Source organism: Bombus fervidus, chromosome 15 (assembly GCF_041682495.2).
Source record: "Bombus fervidus isolate BK054 chromosome 15, iyBomFerv1, whole genome shotgun sequence".
Taxonomy (NCBI): domain Eukaryota; kingdom Metazoa; phylum Arthropoda; class Insecta; order Hymenoptera; family Apidae; genus Bombus; species Bombus fervidus.
The window spans coordinates 2,040,480-2,064,854 of NC_091531.1; the positions used below are offsets into that span (position 1 = coordinate 2,040,480).

Here is a 24,375-nt window from a genome sequence, read left to right on the forward strand (position 1 = left end):
ATGAGTTTCGGGACCCAGAGGGGACTCTCGACCCACGAAAGGCATGCGCACCCTGCCCTAAGACCTCAGAAAAGAAGGGGAACGGACCCCCCAAAAGATAAAAACTGGACTGAAGTAGAACTTAGTCTCTTGAGAGAGCTTAATGAAAAATTTAAAGATCATAAATATCCTAATAAGGAAATAAATAAGATCCTCACAAACAAGACCTTAGACCAGATCAAATATCAGAGGAAAAAGCTAAGACTGGTCGGTGAGGCAACAAGCTCTCAGGAGGCTAATTGGGCAACAGTGGGAGGGTGCGATCTCGTGGATCCAGGCAATGCGTCTTCAAATGCGCCTGAGATCCGCGTTGACAATGAGTCTCTTAGTGCATGGAGACTCAGCTTGGAAGAAGCTATACTGACGACAGCCGACGTACCTCCTGTTTTAAGTGAGGCTTACGATCGGTTGGAAAATATTTTTAAATTAAACCAAGGGAACGAGGAAGCCCTTGGTAATGAATTAAATAATTTTATTGCACATCTCTATGAGATAGTAAAGAAAATTAACAACATAGAGATTACGGAAAGTAATTTAAGTCGGAGAAAGCCCCAAATGGGACATAAAAAGAACAGCCGCAACGCAAGAAAGCGGTTTTCATACGCACGCTGCCAGGATCTGTTTTATGAGTGTCCAAAGAAGTTGGCCGATGTCGTTATTAACGACGATCGCGCATACCTGGAACCAGCCAGGCAACCACCGGCAGCTGAAGAAGTCAAGAGACACTATATAGATTTATGGGGGCATCAAGGACCAGACAGTGTCCCGTTTATTAATAATAAATGTGTCTCTAGGCTGCCGTTACAAGAATTTTTCTCGCCGATAGCTGTTGAGGATGTGGCGGAGAGAATAAAAAAGATCAGAAAGAAAACCGCGGCAGGTCCGGACGGGCTACTAGAAGAACATCTAATGATTCCCGGACTGCCTACAATTTTAGCAAAAGTATACAATATATGTTTATATAGTTCCTATTATTCTTCCATATGGAAGGATAATTTTAAAACAAAAGAAATCTGGCAATAAGGTCGAGGATTGGAGACCTATTACGATAGGTCCCATTCTCGGCCGAATTGTCTCCTCCATCCTTGACAGAAAGTTAAGGAGAGGTATTGTGTTGAACCTAAGGCAGAAAGGTTTTACATCTGAAAATGGATGTAAGACCAATATTGAGCTATTAAATTCTGCCTTAAATGCAAGCAAAAATGAGAACGGCGGAATATTCACAATTGTGGATATCTCAAAGGCGTTTGATACGATACCTCATTCGGCATTAACACCTTGCCTGGCTAGGAAAGGTGTGCCGGCCCCTATAATTAAATTAATTGAAAATATGTATGTGGATAATTCCACAATTATACGTGCAAAAGATAAAATAGGGGTCGAGGTCAAAATCCTGAGAGGAGTTAAACAGGGCGATCCCCTATCGCCTCTGCTTTTCAATCTATGTCTCGAGCCGCTGCTAGAGGCGATCGAAGAAACAACCAGTGGCATCAAAATAAATTCAAATCAAAATAGAGGAATCCCTGTTCTGGCTTTCGCCGACGATGTAGTGTTGTTGGGCGCAAACGAGAGGGAGGCGCAGAGCCAGGTGGATGCTCTCCACGAATATCTGAGTGGCCTGAACATGAAGTTATCTAGAGAGAAGAGCCAAACGTTCCAGATTGTCTCGAAAAAAGACACCTGGTATGTCCGAGATCCAGAAATAAGGCTCGACGGGCTTAATATTCCATCTATAGACCCGGATGAGGCATTCAGATATCTAGGTGCCAAAATGGGGCCTTGGAAGGGTGTTCATTGTGGTATCGTGGTACCCGAGATTCTGAGCGTGATCAGGAGAATCAGAAAACTCTCCCTGAAACCATGCCAGAAGATCGAGCTCATCACGAAATACGTCTTCCCTCGCTACATATACCATCTTTTGATCAGTCCGCCCAGCGACACTGTATTGAAATTGCTGGATAGCGAGGTCAGACAGGAGATCAAGGCCATCCTCCATCTAGTGCCTTCAACTGCCACTGGTTTCTTTTACGCCCCACAGAGCTGTGGGGGGCTTGGAATACCTAGATTTGAACATATCGACAAACTAGGTATCCTTAAAATAAAAATGAAAGAGTCGATCGATCCAGCGGTCTCGGGACTTTTCAATTCCGAAATAGAAATTAGACTCATGAAAGTGGCCAACTCACTCAGGATCAATTGGCCGGCTTCCTTGGACGATATAGAGAGGGCAAGAAAGCGATTGAAAGGCTCCCATATACAACTTTGGGGAGACCTGAGAAGTCAGGGACAAGGGGTACCTGACTTCTCCAAAAGCAGAACTGGTAACGTGTGGATGAGCGAATATAACTTGCTCAGACCATCGAGGTTCATCGATGCCTTGAGACTCAGGACCAATACCTTTGGTACAAGAGCGGTATTGGCACGGGCCGACAAAAATATAGATATAATGTGCAGACGATGTCGAGCCCAGCCCGAAACCCTTGGTCACATATTAGGGCTGTGCCAATTTACCAAAGGCCTGAGAATCAAAAGGCACGATGAGGCGAAGCTAATCATCGCTGACACATTACAAAAGAACAAAAAGAATGAGGTGTTTGTCGAGCCGACCCTTAAGGTGGGTAGTGATCTTTACAAACCGGACCTTGTAGTTAAAAACGAGGAACGGGTTCTCGTGGTCGACGTTACGGTCCGCTACGAGAACAAAGATTATCTATCCAAAGCCGAAAAGGAGAAGGTCGACAAATACCAACCGTGCGTTAACCACCTCAAAAAGAAATTCAATGTCAGCGGAGGATTGGTTTTGCCCGTGGTCTTGGGCAGCAGAGGGGCTATAACGCCCAAGTCGGAACACAACTTAAAAATAATGGGCGTTTCGAATAAAACAATCAAAACGATTATCATGAATGTCTTAAGAAGCTCTATAGAGATGTGCAATATCTTCATAGATAATTGATTTTATAATTTGACCAAGCTAACTTATTAATTTATTTATTTATTATTTTAATCAACAACGCTCGCTTCATCAATTGTTTTCAATTCTTGAAGCGAAAGCGAGAATTATTTCCCTACGAGGGGGTTTACCTCGGAATTGTGAGCTTCTTCCAAGCTCATAGAATAATAAGGTTGTCAAAAGCCTCGTCATCGTATTAGTGACGTAATTGGCCCCCTTAATGGGGGGCAATGTGTTGCGGGCCTTGGTGTCGCATGCGCTAATAAAGACTTATGGGGGGATTCGCTGCGTACGGTCTTATGGTCGTGCGTAGCGATTTTTTTCCATTTAAGGCTTTTTTTTATACCATCCAAAAAGCAATACGCCGCTGGACTTAGTCGCGCACACTGGAAGAGCAATACACCGCTCAACGTGGCGTTGTATGTGCTTGGAAGGTCTAAGAGCGAGCAGTTCGGTGGTGCTTTTGTCGGAAGGTTGCACGCTTCCGGGTTTGGTGGCTGAGCTAGAAAGCAATACGCCGCTGGACTTTGATCCGCACACTCGAGGGGGGATTTTCGCTGCGTGCGGCCCTTGTTGGTCGTGCGTAGCGAATTTTTTTTCCCTTTGAGCAAATTGACGAACATCTGGGAAGCGATGCGCCGCCGGGCCCTGCCTCACATTGCTGCCCCTCAAGGCCCTTAGCGTCTGGCCGCCACATAACGGCCTTGTCGCGGGGCCTTGGGGAGTCATAGGTACTCGGGGATAGGCAGGGCCTTGGCCTTGTCTATCCAAGTTGCACTCCTACCTCCTCGTGGTACCGCCGGTAACATGTTCGCTTCGCTAGCGTGGGGAAACATCCCCCGGGTGTAAGCGGACATGGCCAAACGGAGTGTAGCGACGAAGGGACGTGAGCTGAACAAACATCATCGGCCGTGCCGAAACGGGAAATGGAGTACCGTGAAGACAAGGATGTAAAACCAACAACAAGGAACTCGTTCCTTCAAACCTATGACGACTTGGCTAATCAAAGGACATGAGATGGATGATGGATGGAGTTTAAATTTCGGCTATATATTAACTACTAAAATGTTCGATTCAACCGAAGCCTCGGACGCGACGCCTCTCGATCCCGGAGGCGCCGTGGCGGATTTTTCCGCTTCTCAGGGGATCACGGGTGACGACCAGGCCAGCCAACGGACAACGAGCTTTGAAATAACGGTACCTTTAGTGGGCGATCGGGTTGCGTGTCCAGTATGTGAAGAGAAGGGAATAAACCTTTTCTTCATGTCGTTATCCGACCTGAACAAGCACCTCGATCTACACCATACAGACGCGAGCATAAAATGGAGTTGTCTCTGTGGAAAAAGTTTCCCGAAACTTCATGCGGCCCAGTGCCACATTCCTAAATGCGCGGGCACTGGTCAAAAGACAGAAGGGAAATACAAATGTGAAGCATGTCCCATGAGCTTCGGGACCCAGAGAGGACTCTCGACCCACGAAAGGTATGCGCACCCTGCCTTAAGAAATCAAAAAAGAAGGGGAACGGACCCCCCAAACATAAGTAGAAATTGGACAGAAGTAGAACTCAGTCTCCTGAGAGAACTCGAAGAAAGGTTTAAGGATCATAGATATCCTAACGTCGAAATAAGTAAAATCGTCACTAACAAATCGATCGATCAAATAAAATATCAACGAAGAAAATTAAAAATGGTTAGTGAGGCAACGAGCTCTCAGGAGACTGCTTGGGCTACAGAGAAGGGTGCGATCTCGTGGATCCAGGCAATGCGTCTTCAGAGGAACCTGAGACTCGCGATGACAACGAGTCTCTTGTTATGTGGAGACTCAGCTTGAAAGAAGCTATTTTGACGACAACCGACGTACCTCCTGTTTTAAGCGAGGTTTACGATCGGTTGGATAAAATTTTTAAATTATACCAGGGGAACGAGGAAGCCCTTGGTAAAGAGATTGATAATTTCATTATTGCACATCTCTACGATGTAATTAAAAAATTAAACGATATTGACAATAAAGAGAATAACAAAAGTTGGAATAAGCCCCAAAGGAGTTATAAAAAGAATGGCCGCAACGCAAGCAAGCGGTTTTCATACGCACGTTGTCAGGACGTGTTCAAAGAATGTCCAAAGAGGTTGGCCGATGTCGTTATTAACGACGATCGCGCATACCTGGAAACAGCCAGGCAACCACCGGCAGCAGTAGATGTCAAGAGACACTACGAGGATTTATGGGGACAACAAGGTCCAACTAGTGTCCCATCTATAAACAATCAACGTGTCTCTATGCGCCTTTGCAGGAATATTTCTCGCCAATAACTGTCGAGGATGTGGCGGAGAGAATTAAAAAGATTAGAAAGAAGGCCGCGGCAGGTCCGGATGGGTAATTGAAAGAACATTTAACGATACCCGGCCTGCCTGCAATATTAGCTAAGATATACAACATTTGCTTTATCCTCCGTATATCTCCTATTATCCTTCCGTATGGAAGAATAATAGGACCACATTAATTCTAAAACCAAAAAAGTCTGGCAATCTGGTCGAGAATTGGAGACATATTACGATAGGCCCCATTCTCGGCCGAATTTTCTCCTCCATCCTTGACAGAAAGTTAAGGAAGGGAGTCGTATTGAACCTAAGGCAGAAGGGTTTTACATCCGAAAACGGATGTAAAATCAACATAGTATTATTAAATTCTGCGCTTAATGCAAGTAAAAGTGAAAATGGCGGGATATTCACGATGGTGGATATCTCGAAAGCGTTCGATACGATCCCTCATTCGGCGCTAACACCTTGCCTGGCTAGGAAAGGTGTGCCGGCCTCTATAATTAACCTGATAAAGAACATGTACGTGGATAACACCACCACAATTAGTGCAAATAAGAAAGAAGGGGTCGAGATTAAAATCCTAAGAGGAGTCAAGCATGGCGAACCCCTATCGCCCTTGCTTTTTAATTTATGTCTCGAACCACTACTGGAGACGATTGAAGAATCAACCAGTGGCATAAAAATTAAATCAAAGTCAAAATCGAGGTATCCCTGTTCTGGCTTTCGCAGACTATTTAGTGTTGCTGGGCGCAAAAAAACTGAGTGTCCTGCAAATGAAGATCTCGAGGGAAAAGTGCCAAACGTTCCAGGTTGTCTCGAAAAAAGACACTTGGTACGTCAAAGACCCAAATATAAGGCTCGGTGGGCTTAACATACCAGCTGTAGACCCGGAAGAGGCATTCAGGTATCTAGGCGCCAAGATGGGGCCTTGGAAGGGTGTTCATTGTGGTGTCGTGGTGCCCGAGATTCTGAGCGTGATCAGGAGAACCAGAAAACTCTCTCTGAAACCATGCCAGAAGATCGAGCTGATCACGAAATACGTCTTCCCTCGGTATATCTACCATCTTCTGATCAGTCCGCCCAGCGACACTGTTTTGAAACTGCTCGATAGCGAAGTCAGACAGGAGATCAAGGCCATTCTGCATCTGGTGCCTTCAACTGTCACTGGTTTCTTTTACGCCCCAAAGAACTGCGGAGGGCTTGGGATACCAAGATTTGAACATATTGTCAAACTAGGTATCCTTAAAAATGCTATTAAAATGAAAGAGTTGATCGATCCAGCAGTTTCGGGACTATTTACCACGAATATTGATACGAAATTAAAGAAAATCGCTAACTCCCTCAGAATTAATTGGCCAGCTTCCTTGGACGACATAGAGAGGGCAGGAAAAAGATTGAAAGGCTCCCATATACAATTATGGGGAGATTTGAGAGGTCAGGGTCAAGAGGTACTTGACTTCTCAAAGAACAAGACTGGGAACGTGTGGATGAAAGAGTACAATTTGCTGAGACCATCGAGATTCATCGATGCCTTGAGACTCAAGACTAACACCTTTGGTATCAGAGCGGTATTGGCACGGGTCGACAAGAATATGGATGTAATGTGTAGAAGATGTCGAGCCCAGCCCGAAACACTTGGCCATATATTAGGGCTGTGCCAATATACCAAGGGCCTGAGGATCAAAAGACATGATGAGGCGAAGCTAACTCTCGCCGATACTTTACAAAGAGACAAAAGGAATGAGGTGTTTGTCGAGCCGACCCTTAAGGTGGGTAGTGATCTTTACAAACCGGACCTTGTAGTTAAAAACGAGGAACGGGTTCTCGTGGTCGACGTTACGGTCCGCTACGAGAACAGAGGTTATCTCCAAAAGGCAGCTAAAGAAAAGGTCGACAAGTACTCTGCTTGTCTCCAAACATTAAAAAGAAAATATGGCGTTGATGGAGGAGCGGTTTTGCCGGTGGTGCTTGGCAGCAGGGGGGCAATAACGCCAGAAACAATGAAAAATCTAAAAACAATGGGCACAAACAAGAAAGATATTAAAACTATAATTATGAACGTGCTACGCTGTTCGATAGAGTTATGTAATTTATTTCTAGACGAATAACAATTTATTTATTTATTTATTTATTATAAAAATTGTAAATATAAATGAAACTAGTCATTTTATCTTTTGATAATTACTAATTAATTAATCAATTAACGAATTTACTGACTAGTGTTTTAACTATTTAATTATTTATTTTATTTATTTATTATCATTTAACATATTGATGATTTGCTTTCTTATTGACTATGTCAATTCTAAAGCAAAAATAATTTTAAGTCCCAACGAGGGGGATATACCTCGGAAGTATGGGTTTGTGACCATAAATCTACAGGACCATAAATTTCATAGTTACTCGGGGACAGAGGGGATCTAGATGTCGCCTACCCAAGTCGCACTCCTACCTCCCAGTGGTACCGCCGGTAACATGTTCGTCGCCTCTCTGGGGGAATCCAAGGCCCCCCATAGAAGTGGCGTCATGGCTAAACGGAGTGCGGCGACGAAGGAGCGGAAGCAATGGGTTAGTGAACAAACCCAATTGTAAATAAGCGAACTTGTTCGCTGGGCTCCACAAGACGACTTGGCAAAGTGATCGGATATGAATTGGATATGATTTGGATTGGTTGAAATGGCATTGTAAATAATTTTATCTTAAGAACTGGATTGTACATAATTTTAAAGAAATGGTTCGTCGCAATCGAAACTTAACTTCAATTTAATATGTTTTTTGAAATACCATATTTTCAGAGATAGAGTCTATACGTAGATACCGTTATTATTACATTAAGCAGACATAACTCATAAGTCATATCGTATATAATATGTCCATTTTAAGTGCATATGCGCTATTATTTCTATACATATAAAAATAGGGGAAAAAGTTTTATATAGAAATTGAATGGTATCAAGGAGGACTCGTACTTCTGTTATTAAGTGCTCCAACCTATGACCGGCAATCGGAATTTGAAATAGATATATCGTTAGAAAAGTAACAACAAACACAAAGAAATTCGTTTCAAGAGGTTTCTGCAGCGCTTCATTTTTTCGCCACTAGTATACTACGTTATTTCCTAACATTTCAGATCATATTTCAACTAAAGTATATAATTCTAAAATTTAATTTTGTGCAGATTAGTTTTGGTGCACATTGCTTCTATTTTCATATTCAATACTGGCAACCTTGTTCTCTCGCTTCCTGAACTTTCACGCTAAGAAAATGATTTCCTGCCTAATTTCATACCTCGACAAAGATACGCAGGAACAAAATCAAAAACGTGTTTATCAGAAAGAAACTTGACATAGAGTCATCGAGTGAAGTTATCAAACCTTGCGAGCTGTTTTAGTTGTCAAGTTTTAGCTGTTAAGTTTTCAAATGACGCGGGGGAAGAAAAGTGAGTTAGGCGCACCCCATGTTTCAGAAAATACTATGAACTGTGGACACCTATATCACAAATTAAAAAGGTGATTTCTGTAAAGATACAAGACCTGTATAAGTTCTATAATATAACATACTTCACTGAACAAGGCATCCCCTCACAAAGTAAAATCTGCTTCCTGGCGCTCGCTTTATTATGCGAAGGAAAGGGAAGAAACTTCAAAACATAAAAGATGGGTAGAGGGAGGTGTTTATGAATGTTCTGTCAACGACGAGAGAAAAGTGCAGAAAAAATGTGGGTAGACGCCATGACTGAAATGTTTTTGCTTTCTAAAAAATTACGTTGCGTGAAATAAATGAATCATATCGATAACGGTGATACGATGGTAAAACATTAAGCGCGAAGCTGATTTTGATGTGCTCTCCGCACGAGCAGCGTGCAGACGTGGGCACGGGAGGTACGAATTAAAGTATAAGCAGACGATGATCCACACACGCGGTGACGATTTAGTTTCATTTTATACAAATTATAAATGGAAAATAATGAGATGGGTCAATCAACCCTCGTAGTTTCCGTTAAAAACGGGACTGCGCCTTCCTATCTCGGAAAGTAATGTGAAAAAGAATTGTTTGTGTTGTTCGATAATTCCGTTAAACGAAATAATGTTAGCATCCATATATCTCTTGTGCGGTCATGTCTACAAGTATCTAGTTACATAATTATTTACATTAATACATATTAAAGAAGGGGGATTAAAACAGGCGGATTTTAGGCTACATTCTTATAGTACAATATAAATATACATAACAATAAGTATAGTTAATAACTATATCAAAATAATATTCATAAACAATATTACATACGTTCACCGCGGAAAGTATATTGACATCCTACAATATGGACTGTTTGATGAGAGATTCGGAGGTAAACTGAAGGTTCGTCCTTCCGAATCTGGTTTTTCTTGTTATTGTTCTTTTTTTTTAACCTACCAATCAGTCGAAACTCGTGCTTTGTAAACAGCAGTGTTGTGACCGATATCGGAACGTTTCATATCATATAAAAAGGTATTAACCTATTTATGTCGAAAAACTGTTAGTTCAGATTATATCTTACGTTTAATGTGTTGTATGAAAGATAAGCATAGGACACGAAGCGGTATTGTGTTTACGCTGAAAAAACGAAAAACAAGAACAACGTAAACACAAGAGAACCGTTTCGCGTCCTTACCTGTCTTTCATATGACGAATTCAAGTTAAAATATCTGATGAACTAACAGTTCTTTTTAATTTTTTCACAAGGAATACAAAGATAGATTGATGAATATATTAAAAAGAAATATAGTTCTATTTGCAAAAATGGAGTTGTAATGAAACCTTATACTGGATCTACAAAAAAGTAATTTGCACCGTATGTAATGTCTTCTTTCGAACTAAACAATTTTTGTTAAACCTTTTTGTGATGACATCAATCTCACGTGAGATATTCTACCGCTTACTGTTTCGCCATTCGTTAAATATTGTGGCTAGGTTTCTATGTATAATAAAATATTTACGTATAAAATACATATAAAAATTGAAAGTTTTAGACGACTTTGTAGACATCAGATTCGATATATTATTTAAATCATGTCCATATCTAATTGTAATAACTTGCAACAGAATCTGAGTACTCAGGTTTGTTTTTTTCCATTCATAATTTTTGGTTGATAAATAGAAAAGATAACGAATGAATATACTGTATCACTTTTTTAAAATCAAACAGTGCATTTTGCGATAAAATGCGGACATTATAGCAAATAATAAAGCAATAGTAGATAATCAAAAAGAAGTAGGGAAAAACTTACCATTACAGCATAGAAAAAAATTTATTAAGTATTGTGTTACTGGAATAAGCTTCTTTGTGTATCACGAAGTGCATCAGGGGAGGATTCTTAAACAAATTTCGTAAGAAATTACTATCTATCAGATAAATACTATACGAGATTCGAAGAATAATTAATAGTAACAAAAACATAATTACTTTATGAGAACATAATATTCAATTATAGAAATATTTGTACGCTAAGTTCTGTAATTAGTAACCATTATCGATGACCGACTTTATTTTTGGTTCTGAATAAACATTATCTCTGATGAAAACATTTTTTAGCGAAAGAAAATAAAATAGACAGAACGATCTAACATTTATATAAAAAGCTGTAATCAATATATTTAATTAAAACTAAAACATAAATATGTATAACATCACTCTTACGTTAATATAAATGTATAAATGCAAGTGCTATATTAGAGAGGGAAAATATAATAAAACTAACAGAAATGAAAAATAAATAAGAAAACTGTATTGGGTTCTACGACTTACTTCCACATGTGGAATTACTATCTGGAACTATCTGGTTGCCGTATGACCCATCCTAGAGACAGAACAAAGTTGTTAGATTAAAATAATTCACGGAAAGTTAAAATAATTCATAAAATATGTAAGTATAAAGTATTTACCCTGAATAAATCCTTTTTATAGAAAATTGCAAGTCAACTTTCGAATAACCAGATCTTATATTTTATCTAGCAACTAGCACTTCTTACCAATTGCTCAAACACTTGCTAAACACAAAAATTGTAACGTTCAAACGTAGACAACTACTTCGTAGCACCTTCACACTATCGCGTCTCGAATATGAAAGACTATTGAACAATACCATCGCTAATAAAGACAGATTCGTACTGCTTGTTGATTGGCTATGCTTGTGGACTATAAGGGGCGAATCCTGTACGCTGCGCAAATGTCTCTGCGCCGATTATAGTTCAATTTTACTATAATACATTAACGACTTTACATCTTGAAAATTGTCACTATTACGCTGCAGATTTTTATATAAATATTATATATCAAAGTGCACACAATATGTAAATGCAAAATATATTTAAACTATGTAATAATTGTACAATATTTTACATTGCGAATATGATCTTAATTGCTTACCATGATCTTTTACTACAGTTTGTTTACTGATTTTCAAATTTAATGTAAATAAAAATCTCAATTAATATATATAACGTATAGAATATATGTATATATAACATGTGTATAATATATAGTACAGTATGTGTATATATTATGTATATCATAGTAACTAAATTATGTATATATATATATATAATAACATATAGAACATATGTAAATATACATATAACGAATAGAAGAATTATTCAACAAAAAGCAAAAGTTTTATATGATTGAATCCAATGTAATAGTCTTTTAAACAAAGTTGTTTTTATGCTGCTATGAATAAATTGAAAATCTGGAAAAATCCACGACCGACGAAGATAGTTCGAATCTATGGATATATATATATGTTGCCCAATTGTTGCGCGCGCGAGGAGGAGCAAATGCATTAGGCATAGAGGCTCGCGCCTCTGAGTTATGTTGGATTCGGCAAGGTGGTAGCGCCATACCCACTAAAAACCTCCCCCCTTCTCTCGTTCTGGTGCGGTAATTAAAGTAATTTGAACCCTGGAAATATCATGTGGCATTTCTTAAGGGTTGTCCTCTACATAAGCGTACGATAAGATGGTGGGTTCTATAAAGACGAATAAAAAGTTTCCCAATAATGTATCGAACATAATTATTGAAAAAAAAAACGGACGAAAGATGTTCTTTTTGAAGAAAAAATTAATGAATAATGAATAAAAATGAGAATAAAATTTTAAATAATAAATTATTTAAGAAGTTGCCGACAACTTGAATTTCCATGATATGCTGTAGAAATCAACATTTTCAATAACTTCATCCTTAGCTATTTATCGCCGCTTGGTTACAGTTCCCGAAATATTCGCAAAAAACTGTCAATAACACTACATGTATATCTCTAACACAGTCGCAAGCATAGCTGACACGTTCGCCGCTTTGTTCGGCGTATTGCTTGGCGATTTATTTATTTACATCCATTAAACATTGATGTTTTTGTGTTTGAACTATACTTTCCGCATCTAATAATAATTAATTATTTACAACTGTGCATTCGAGACTATAAGAATCATTGCTAATATTGGCTGAAATGTATTTAACTTGAAATAATAACAATAAAATATAAGGCTTAATATAAACTGTAATTATGTCATTACTTATTCCACAAACCTGGCCAGCCTGCTCACGGGGGCCGGATTTAAGAGACTTAGATTATTCTAAACCTAACTCATACCATTAATGATAATAATTTTTATTACGCAGTTCTGCAAGCGGCTATAATTCGAAGGATCCTTGGAATACCCAAGTTCGCCCAGTCTTTGTTTACATATTCCATATAAACGGAAGATGTGAGTTAGGTTTGCATTAGCTTTCTAAATTCGGTCACAGCAAAGTAGTTGACAAACAATACGATCATATACGGTGCTACAGACACACAGTTATATGTATCATTCATTGTACTGGTGGTACCGACAGATTTTTGCAAAGATCTCGCAAAGTAAGGACGAGTAGTGGTAACATGCAAAGGAAAAAGTTAAATTAAAATTAATTTTAAAATAAATTTTAGTTATAAATTCCTACGAGGGGGTACCTCGCAAGTATGGGGCTTACTTAAAAGGAAGTCTCACAGGTTTTTAGCCAAATGCCTCGTCGTCTAATTAGTGACGAGCATGAATAGATCAACGAGATCTCTCTGTCCCTGTCTAATATTATGAAATATTTGTCAAGATCCCAGGAGATTTTTAAATAAGATTTTTAAATAATATTTTTGGGCTGTTGTAACAAATTTTGTATGCTTTCAAGTGGATACAGAACATAGGCTCAAGACAACGGTAACAATTTGGAGTTAGATTTCCTCAGTCAACGGGAAACAAAGAGAATGCATAGAAATTCATTGCGACAGAAAAAAATATCGAATAGGATGTACAGATTAAGAAACGTGGGTAATTGTGTTGTAAAGTATTACGATAGAATTCTTTTCTACAATTTTCTAAAAGATATATAAGAGTTATATTTTCCAAGAAAATAATATTAATATTTTTGTACGATTTACGAAATGGGGAGCGGCAGCTGTAGCGTGATAGGTGAATTTGCTGCACTAAACAATATTCAATATTCTTTTCATACTTCCATACATGGTCTTCATATAGCTTCAATTGCGCTTGAAATTATAATAAAAAATTGTTTGCGAGAAACCGCAACGCCAGGAAAATGTTTGATCACATCTCTGCAAACTCGTCTCTATAAAACTACGTAGTTAGTTAATTAAAAAAAATTAAAAATCTTTCTTACAAACATTCAACAAAATCGGAAGATTCATATGATAACACGTTTTTATACTGATTTGTGCAAATCCATAGTGACTGCCAATGTTCCACAGTGGTGTTTAGATATCGTGGTATTAGTAAATTTTTTGAAGAAAATATACGAATCAAAATATTCCCAACGAATCAATTTTGAGAAAAAATTACTTAGAAGATTCGTATAAAATAATTATTTAAAGTATACGAAATGATATTGGTGACAAAAATATGTATTTCAATTCATAAAACGACAGATAAAATTGACCGCTATGTAGCAAACATGGCACATTATGTGCGAGGACCTTTAATGCTTCAGTTACTTGCCTGTAAAGAGTAGGAAAAGATAGATTACGCTATTGTTGCATGATTAGTGAATACATTATCGAAAATAATATCGCAGCGCAATCGCGACTCTGTGTGATTGCTCAGATAAATGTTTTAAAATAAAGGTATTTCTGCCACCGTTTCATAGTATTGAACAAGTGTAGGTGGAAGATGTTCTGCATTCATAACAGCTTGCTTAGTCTAAATGCATCCTAACTCAAAACCAAAGTTGCTTTGAGTCTACACAGCAAATAGTGATCAAAAATATTGAAACTTAATCGCGCGATTAATCTTATTTAATTTTCCGCCATAAGTAGTGGCGTTTACACACAAAATATTGTATCCTGAATCCTTGAATATTGGCGTTTAGTATCATCGTCAGTGAGGATAGAAAATGAAATAAGTATATCAGGTACATAAACAAGGATCTGTATCCAAATTATTTGTTTCTCATAGCCCGATGCAACAACGCCTGTTATCTATTATGCGTGGATAATCTTAAAGATGAAAGATATATCAAATAATACACATACAAACATATATGTTTAAAAGGTATATCAGGTAGGGTAGGACAACCGAGTAGGGGATGATTCTATAAGTAAATATAACTTTGTCCTATGAAGTTCTTTTATATAACAATAACGAAGAAGTTTAGGTGATTCCACTTACTTGTATTCATTGCTAGTATGTAAGAATAGACAAAAAAAAAAAAAAATTGTCCAGCAACAAATTATACGAAAAAATTGTTCAAAAATGAACAAAATATATAAATAATTTTGTAAGATTGTTTGCATTTTGAAAATTTGTACGCATCGTGAAAGCAATAATAAAGAGAAGTCGCAAATATAAACCTCCGTTTTCCTTTTATTAATTTTTTTTTCCTTGCATGGACATGAATCAGGATCACATCACATACATATACACCGTCAGTTTGTTCTTTAGTTAACGAAAGCTTTTTCTACAATGAATATTTCCATTCACCATCATATATTTTCGTAACCAGACATTTCCATGTCCTACATATTGCTGAACAATACAATCAGGATATCTCTTAAGTGAAATCTTCCATGAAGTCATCTATTATCGACTATGCATGTTACTGAATATTAAATTGTTTGTCATTAAAATATCTTGAATGATAAACATAAATTTATTACACAATTGAATTCGGCAAACAAGAATACAACTAAAATCACAAATCGAAACGTACATTACAAAAAGTTCTTTTTAGAATTTGTTGTAAATCCTTTTCTCTTATTAACATATTCCTTAAAAATATTTCAAAGATATGCCTAACGAAATTTCACTCTTGATCTTTCATTTATTCTAACTTTTTCACGAGTAACTTTTTTGAAAACCTTCATATCCCATACCTTAACATCAAAAACACTAAATGTTTTACAATATATAAATATCTTATCACGGGTATTATGTTAGAACCAATTTGTATCGTTTTGAACTAATACAGACTTCTGAAACACGTTGTAAGTGTTCTCACGAAATGTTATCAGAAAGCGTTTATAGAAAAAGATTTCAAAAACGTCGATATACTTCAGCTAGTCTTTGGTTTATAACATTCCTTTCTTCCATTGACGTGAACGTTCTCTCCGACTTTGTTTTTCCCTTTGTCGGAAAGATAAGCCTTGAAGAAGAATTTTCCAAATAGGATTAAATAACTGAAATAGATGGCGAAACCAAGTATAAAATTTTTACGCGTAGTGTAGCATTCAAGTTCATTAATTTCTCGATAATAGTAAGCCGCGATAGTTACAATGCAACCAATCACCATTTGTACCAGCTCGTACTAATCGTAGTAATTATTATGGCAAAGCCTTTTGGTAATTTGTATCGCATTGCTTTCAAAGTATGATAAGAATACATCCAGGAATGAACAAAGTAGTTCATTACGGCATACCATCTTGTGGCTACTGTAGTCTCCGCATATGCGAGCCAAGAGTAAAGAACAACAGTTAAATGATGGTAAAAATGTAGAAATATTAATGGTTGCTTTCGTAACACAATGAAAATCGTATCGCCAAATTCTGGGATCTTTGATAAGATAAATACCCATGTCCAAAAGCCGGAAACATGATCTTGCAAAAGGTTGCTGAAAAGAAAATAATTCCATTCTTATTGTATATCACAAATTAACATATTTGAAATATCGATTCATTTTGTGAATATGACATGTAAATCAAAGCCATGTATTATGTTCCATACAATGAAACAATAAGAACTTTGTTATTTTGATTTGGAAATATAATCATCCAATGTGTATAGTATAGGTCGATATTTTGCGAATTGGTAGACATAACTGATTATATCAACCGATGGAACTCATTTCAGAAAGAAATTTATACGTGAAATCTTTTTAGAGAATTATTATATGAATAATATCGTAAACAACTATTAAAAATATATTACCTATTTCACTAACGCTTTCCACATATCAATGTTCTCTAAATACCAAGCATAAGAAATTATTTCATATAACAATTCATTAAATTAATAGCGTTTCATTAATCATTATTTTTTAAAATCGCCATTCACCTGAAAATATATTCAAAGGTAAAATATGAAAGTAGCATTACCTAGGTATGCAAATACTATGGTAAAAGCCATGGTGTCTCAATGTAGAGAACATTCCTGGTGCTGTTCTACAAAATCCAATAATGGAGAATACTTCAAGCAATCCACTCCATAATGCAAGCGGACCCTTCAAATCAAACTTTGGTCTGCTCGACATGTAATACTTCCCGCCAAAAATTAGGATCACGTAAATAATACAGCAGTAGTAGCAGTACTGAAAATTTTTCTGCAGCCATTTTTGAGTGTTTGGATAGAAGTATGTTTTTTCGAAGTTGAAGACACGCGAGTAGGTAGGTTCAATGATCTGCAGAGAATCCTCTTTATTCATCGTAAAATATTTTTTTCACATCCACTGATCGCAAAACAATTAAAGAAAATACACAGTCTTTCGCCCACGTTGTCAATTGACTAAAATGTAAGAAGAAGAACTGTTAACATTTTCTTTTAAAACTATGGAAATTGAAATATTTAATAAATAATGAATTAAAAACAGTGTAAAATGTTCAGAACAAAGTAATAAGACAATACAAACTAATAAATTAATCATTTTTATCTATCGTATTTAATTACAATGTAGTACTAGATATTATTGTAAATTATTCGTATCATTTCAAATTTAAGGAGACCAAAACTTATAATTTGAACCATATTAGAAAATAATATTCGAAATATATGTTCTACTGTTTATGAAATAAAAGTTAAAAGTTTTTGTGAAATGAAGTGACGTAAAACATTTATCTGCTTCCTTACAAAATGTTAGAAGTATTTAAACACAGCATTGAATGTTTTCTTACAATTATACGATATAGACGTTTATTCTGCATTTGCAAAGTTGCTTTATTTTTATGAGCATCGTTTTTGATCAGAATTCATTACGTTGTTAATGTTTAATGTTTGTTACATAAGTTACATCAATTAAATCACTATATTTTCATTATGATGCGGTGATTGTTATTCATGTGTCATAAATATTTACACTTTTGTTTCATATTCATATATTATGTTGTATTATGTATTTATATGTCGCGTTATGATTGGAGTTAGGGGCGAATAATGAATCTTCACGTGAATTGGCCATCGCTGTTATGTACTATCGATGATAGTTATTGATAGAAACGTGATTATTACAGAATTTAACAAGTAATGGCGGCGATTGAATAATCTAGAAGTCGATGACAATGAATTTAAGTTCGATAACGAATCCACGGACAACGGTAACTGCCCCTATATACCCCTGTCCGTACCTCTCTGTAACCCTCGGATCAATCTTTATTTTTAAGGAGAGCTATTTGATTAATCTATACCGTTGTTAGGTACACGCCCCTCCCGTGACCGTGGCTACGTTCAGCAACCCATTATGTCACTTAGAGCCTAAGTTCACTGTCATTAATTTCGGAATTAAATCATAAACAACTATTTCTCAGTTTTATTATTTAAATACAGCTATAATAAAATGTCTGGACTAAAGTATTGGGAACCTTCCAAAACATTACAAAAGAAGGACCCCGATGTCCTTTCATTTCAGACATGTATATAGAGGATGCTTAAAAAAGTTGGTACCAAATTTGAGAAGCGCGTACGAGTACTCGCTAAAACCAGCAAAAACGTCTTAATGTACATGGGTCTAAAGAATATTACTTATTAGGGGTATTTGATGCATAAAAGCACAGTTCATAGTGTACCAGTTGGTTCGTTGAGTGAGCTGATACAATGACTTCCTCTAACATCGAAACTAAAGGTTTTGGATCTATATTTATTAAGAACTTTTTGGTTCTTTTGATAAGTACTATATGCTCGTGAAGTGCGGCATCAACTTTTATTGACATCCTATATATGTACGCAAAGAGCTCACTCCAGGAGCAAAATGTCGAGCACATACATACTTCGGGCACAATTCTATGTATATTTTTTACGGACAAGACTCAAAGTAGTTATATATTAATAGCACGGATTTCAGTACAGTTTCAAACATATGTATATATATCAAGGCAATAATTTGGACCCATTGCAGGTCTAACACGAAACTAACAGGTGGCGACATTGGTACTAATTTTTGGGTTGTTGAAGTAAATGCGAGAGACATTCTGTTCTGGTTTACTATCTAAACTCGTCAGTAGGGATTACCTAGCACAGAATCAGATTTAGACACCAAACAACGACAAAGGAACATCGTTTTGGAAGTTGTATGTATAGGAAGTGTTTGGAGATGTCGTAAACCACTGGTGACAGAGTGAAGAAATTTCGTTTAGATTCTGTAACAATACGAATAACAATATTATTCATGCAAGACAGAAAATCATCAGTACATAAAAAATTTGGACGTTTTTGATTATTGAAATAGAAAAGATGGAAGCGGATATCTTTTGTATATAAGGTGAGGTATTTAAATGGAAACACCTAAAAATCTCTGTAATTAATGGTCGTATGATAACACTCTACAGGATAAAGTTATATTATTTTTCCAAATAATAATAATTTAAAACATAATAATATCCAAGTTCCATGACACATGCAATATAAAATGTCATATAAAATTTTCTCTGAGAATCATTTTTTTTGTAAGATTTCATCATCGTAAATTTTTTTTAATGGGTCCATATATTTCTTTGTATATTGAGCGATCCATCTGGGTATTCCCTAAAAAAGTCTTATTCTATGTATGTCGAAAAATCGTTAATTTATCAAATATCTTAACATAAATTTTTTCAAATTTAATGTATGAAACACTTATTTTACGAACCGTCTCAACCTATACATGAAAACAGACGCACAAGGATTTAAAGCTGAAGTATAAAATATATACGCATATACGTCGCAAAAGAAATGTTTCAACAGTTACTTAAATAGCTCCTTTTTGACCAAATTTTATTTATACTTTTTATTATTCCTACAGTTCAGAGAAACTTATAATGCAACAATATTTTGAAAAATTACAAAACATAAAAACGAAGCGTGTAAAATATCTCTCATATTATTCCGTATAAATAAACGATGTATAACATATTCATATTCATAAATATGCTAATTATGTGTTCCAGAAAATTCTTTTTCCGATATTTAATAAATCGATCAAATATGATGACTTGTAAATTTTACACGACAATAAATTATGCGATAAGCATATAAGTACTCATTAACTTGAGGTGATAAGAACACGTTTGCGATCGTTAGATCGCAACAATCTCGCAATCAAAGATTTTCAACTAGATATTGATGACTTTGAACCAATTTTTCGACCGCAGCATTATTTCAATCATACAAGCAATTGGTATAGCAGCTCATTAGGATTCAGTAATGTGATATGGGACACCAGCCGATATTTCTTTACTGCATGATATAATGCGCTAAAAGTCAGGATGAGCACACTAAAAAAGCCATTAAAACTTTTGTAGCGTTGCTCAAGGAGACAGTTTTCATGTTAATAAACAACTTGTACTATAATTAAAACAAGACATATGACCATTATTTAACTGTTACAAAATATTGTATAATTTTGAAACGAATTCGAATAAATGAATTCGATTTCTCAGCTTGGACAGATTAGGAATTAAAAGTACAATCTTAAAGATTGTCTTTGTGAGATTCAAACAGTATTACATGTTTATGGACATTTCTTTTCATTACCTTCTATCGTACAATTAAAATAAATATAATAAATAATCAAAAGAAACTTCGGAATAAATTGAAATATAAACTTGTTTGACCTTGCAATTCAAAGCTTCTAAATTGTACTTTACTCGTTAATCTAGAAGGCTTTTTGACATATTCAAATATATCCCAGATATTAGTTCTTATCGATATACACATATCGCTATTAACAACAAAGTGTTTATGTTTTACATCAGCCTTGTTCTAAAATAACTATTATCTCGAAAATTAGAGCCTGCTCAGAAAAACGTTGGAACATTTTAAAATTGCTTTTATATAAAATATCTTTCAAAGCTATGCTAAAATGAAAGACCCATATCCTTAAATCGCCTTATGCAAATCAACATTAATCATTGACAGATTATGTAGCGATTTCTATTATTTATTTCATACTTATATTCCAATATTCCAATATTTTATATTATACAAATATGTTGTATTTATTAAGTAGTTTATTAATGTAAAACTTAAAGCTTATAAAACAAACTCTCGTTGCAAATGTTTTTCTCGTTACATTTTTATATGTATGTTCGTACTTAAAAAACCTTTTTTAGTAGTTTGAAATATGATAAGCCGTATAAAATCTTAGTCCCTCCTTAATGTCTTGTCTTATCTCAACTGCTTCCCTTGTCTCTTATTCTTACGTTCAATATATTCACAACACAGAGATACAAAATCGGATAATACCGGTACAATTTTTGGAAAGTGACCAGTAACAAATTTTAAAGTACGTCGTAGAAGAAAATGTTTAATATAAAAATGAAAATTAAACAAAAAAAACAAAAAAGAACAAAAAAAAAAGAAAATACATTGTAGTTAAATGTCAGGTAGGCAGAATTCAAAATATGAATTATTAAAAAAAACAATTACGTGTGAGAACAAAACTGGATGCGTTTGTTTGTATCACGCTCAAGAAGATCACCCGCATAGTAATCAGGTAAACGAAACATTCTGCATACCACAACCATCGAAACAATAACCAGACAGTAACGAAATAGCCGCCTCTGATACACACCCGACGATAACCCCACCAAAGGCACTAAAACCTCAATATAAAAACCCTCCTAAATTTGCGCTTGACACATTATTCTGTTGTAACACTTTGAACCGTCACTCTGTTGGATTTATATAATAAAATCCATTATCATATACGAAGTTCAATTTCTTATTCGTGAAACATTCGAACTGACGCGAGGAGATTATCGGCGATCTAGCGATTTCGTGATTTCTTGTGTCTCCGACGTGACACTTGCTTCGAAGATTCAGAAACGCGCACAGACATGAAATCGTCGGGCGAAAACGCGTGGCTCGCTTTTTCAAAGATCGTCTTCTCCTTATTGTGTTATACTTTTAGCAACATTTCATAAATGACACGCTACATATAGTCGTATTAGTAAGTGTACATGTTATGCTATTGTCATTCGAATATGTCCTCACGAGCACAATAACCCTGCATATACATATTGTAGTACGTGATTTAGATTCTCCGCAAACCTGTAACTAATTTTACTCACTCGTTTAATAGTATCATGTTTGTTTGCGATTTTGTATCTGGCCAGAGTGTGGGAGTTAGTTGCAATAAATTTTAAGTTATCAGCAGGATCTTAATGCTTCAACATTTCTTGGTTTGATCTAATGCACACTATGTTCTGTTCCTTAAGAGATTCGAGAATATAGAAATAAATCAGACATTCGCTGTGTTGTACGGATTTAATGATTCAATTAATCTAAATAAAATCATTTAATAAACATTTAATAAAAAAGAATAAAGTCATATACATACCTCTTGGATAGAATATGGTATTAATACGATACTACTCAGTTGTCAAGGTCATATTCTGAACGCCAATCAGTTAAATATGCATATGAAAAATGAATGCATATGTAATATGAAATATGTAAAAAGGAGAGTAATAAAAATGCTATGAATTTCCATTATATAACAAATTTTATGTTTTATTAAAAAGATCTTGAAGCTGAATATTTATAGTAGAGACTTTATCATGTTTCATACGTATTAACAAAACATCTGCGAATGCAATAACATTCTTATTTGCGACCGTGTTGAGGTCAAATGAACGCAGCACGTCGCTGCAGTAAACATTAAATGACTAAGAAAAGATTATTTTTGAATGATGTTATGCTACGAGGCTTGCCATAGGCCGTATTTCTAACCGTTGCTCGCGGTACTACAACGTCGCAGACAGATCGCCTTATAGGACCGACGAGATGTATACAATGTAGCGACAAGCACATATTTATCATCAAGCGTCGAGTTCTAGAAACGTCGATTTCGATCCGCTATTTTATCCACACAAAGAAGGTGGCATACGTGATCATAGGGGCGAATGGTGGCGTGACCTCGAAGATCGAAGGGCAATCAGTCTCATTTGAAGATTCAAACAACATGCATCGAGAGGTTTTGACGAATAAAATTAAAGTCGCTTAGTCTAACGAATTCGTCGAGAGATATCGTAAAGTCGGGTCGAATTTCTGTAACACATTAGTTGTATTCATCGCTAAATAATTCGTGACGTTTTTATTATTATATTAATTATTGTTAAATATACAAGTTTATATTAAGCCTGTTAATTCAGTGTTAAACTAATTTCAACTACCTCTGTTATATTGACCGAAACAGGGGAACGACTAAATCGCGGCGTCGATTTTCCGAATCGTAGCGAGAATTTACGCCTCGCTGACGTGTTTCCCTCGCGAACGCGTCTCTCCACGAACGATCATAACAAGTCAAATGAGAAATTTTTTCTCATATGTTATATTTCGTGAGAGATGATTTAGGCGTATACGAAAATTCTTGTTGTAAAGTTAGTGAAAACATTCTTCTCACTGTATTGGATTGGAAACTTTTTCGATATCGATTAATAGCGCTCCAACGCATAGACTCGCCTTTCGTAATAGATTTACATTGTGATTATATTCGTGAAATAATATAAAATATTAATTTGACATTTTATAGAAACTGTTGAAGAAACGTCTATAAATTTTTTGATAAATATTCACTTTTCATCACAAAATGTCAAATTAATATTTTATATTGTTACGTCGCGTGAGTCAGTACCTGCGACGCCCCTCATGGTCAGGCCTCCGAGGCCCGCACATCGTCACACTGACCTGCAATAAACACAAGGAACCACCATAGCCCACATCCGTCAGCAATAAAATTGTATTCTTTATACATATTCGGTTTATGAGTGGTCCCTAAAAAGGATCCTTAGGTTTATTGCATGCTCACACTCATTACGGAGAAAGCGGAGGTTTGCCCAGCGAGATAGCGGGTTTTTCCCAAGGACAGAAACACCCGTGAGTCACATTTGCGGAGGACTGTCCCCTCGTATTTAATTTATTAACATTGGTAATATCCAATGGGCATCGCGGATCGTTACCCTCACTTTCCTACCGAAAAGTGTAAACAACGAATCCGCGTTCGTAGTTCAGAAGGGCATACCCTCACCGAGCTTTCCTCCGTAAGTGACATGCGAGACAAACCAGTCAAGTTCTTGCCTCTCTAACTACCACGTCTAGCAACCTTCGGGTTCATCACCACGCTTTCCAAATACGGTCTGTAATCCAGTGTAAATAAATACATATATAATATAACTGTGAAATCCAGTTATATTCCAACCCAATCACCCTTTATTCTCCCACAAGAAATAAGGGGATCGTCCTGTTCGTGGTGTCGATTCGTGCAATCGTAGCGGGAATTTACGACTCCCGTTGACGCGCTATAACGCGACCGTCTCCCCGCGACTGGACGAAAATACATGGTCCTTCGAGCCGGATTACAAACCAGTG

The 24,375-nt window shown here is 36.3% G+C and overlaps 1 pseudogene; it reads right to left on the reverse strand.

Annotated features, from left to right (window-relative positions):
- Positions 1 to 15,684: 15,684 nt before the first annotated feature.
- Positions 15,685 to 17,327, reverse strand: LOC139994798 (very long chain fatty acid elongase 6-like; annotated as a pseudogene).
- Between the last annotated feature and the right edge of the window lie 7,048 nt (positions 17,328 to 24,375).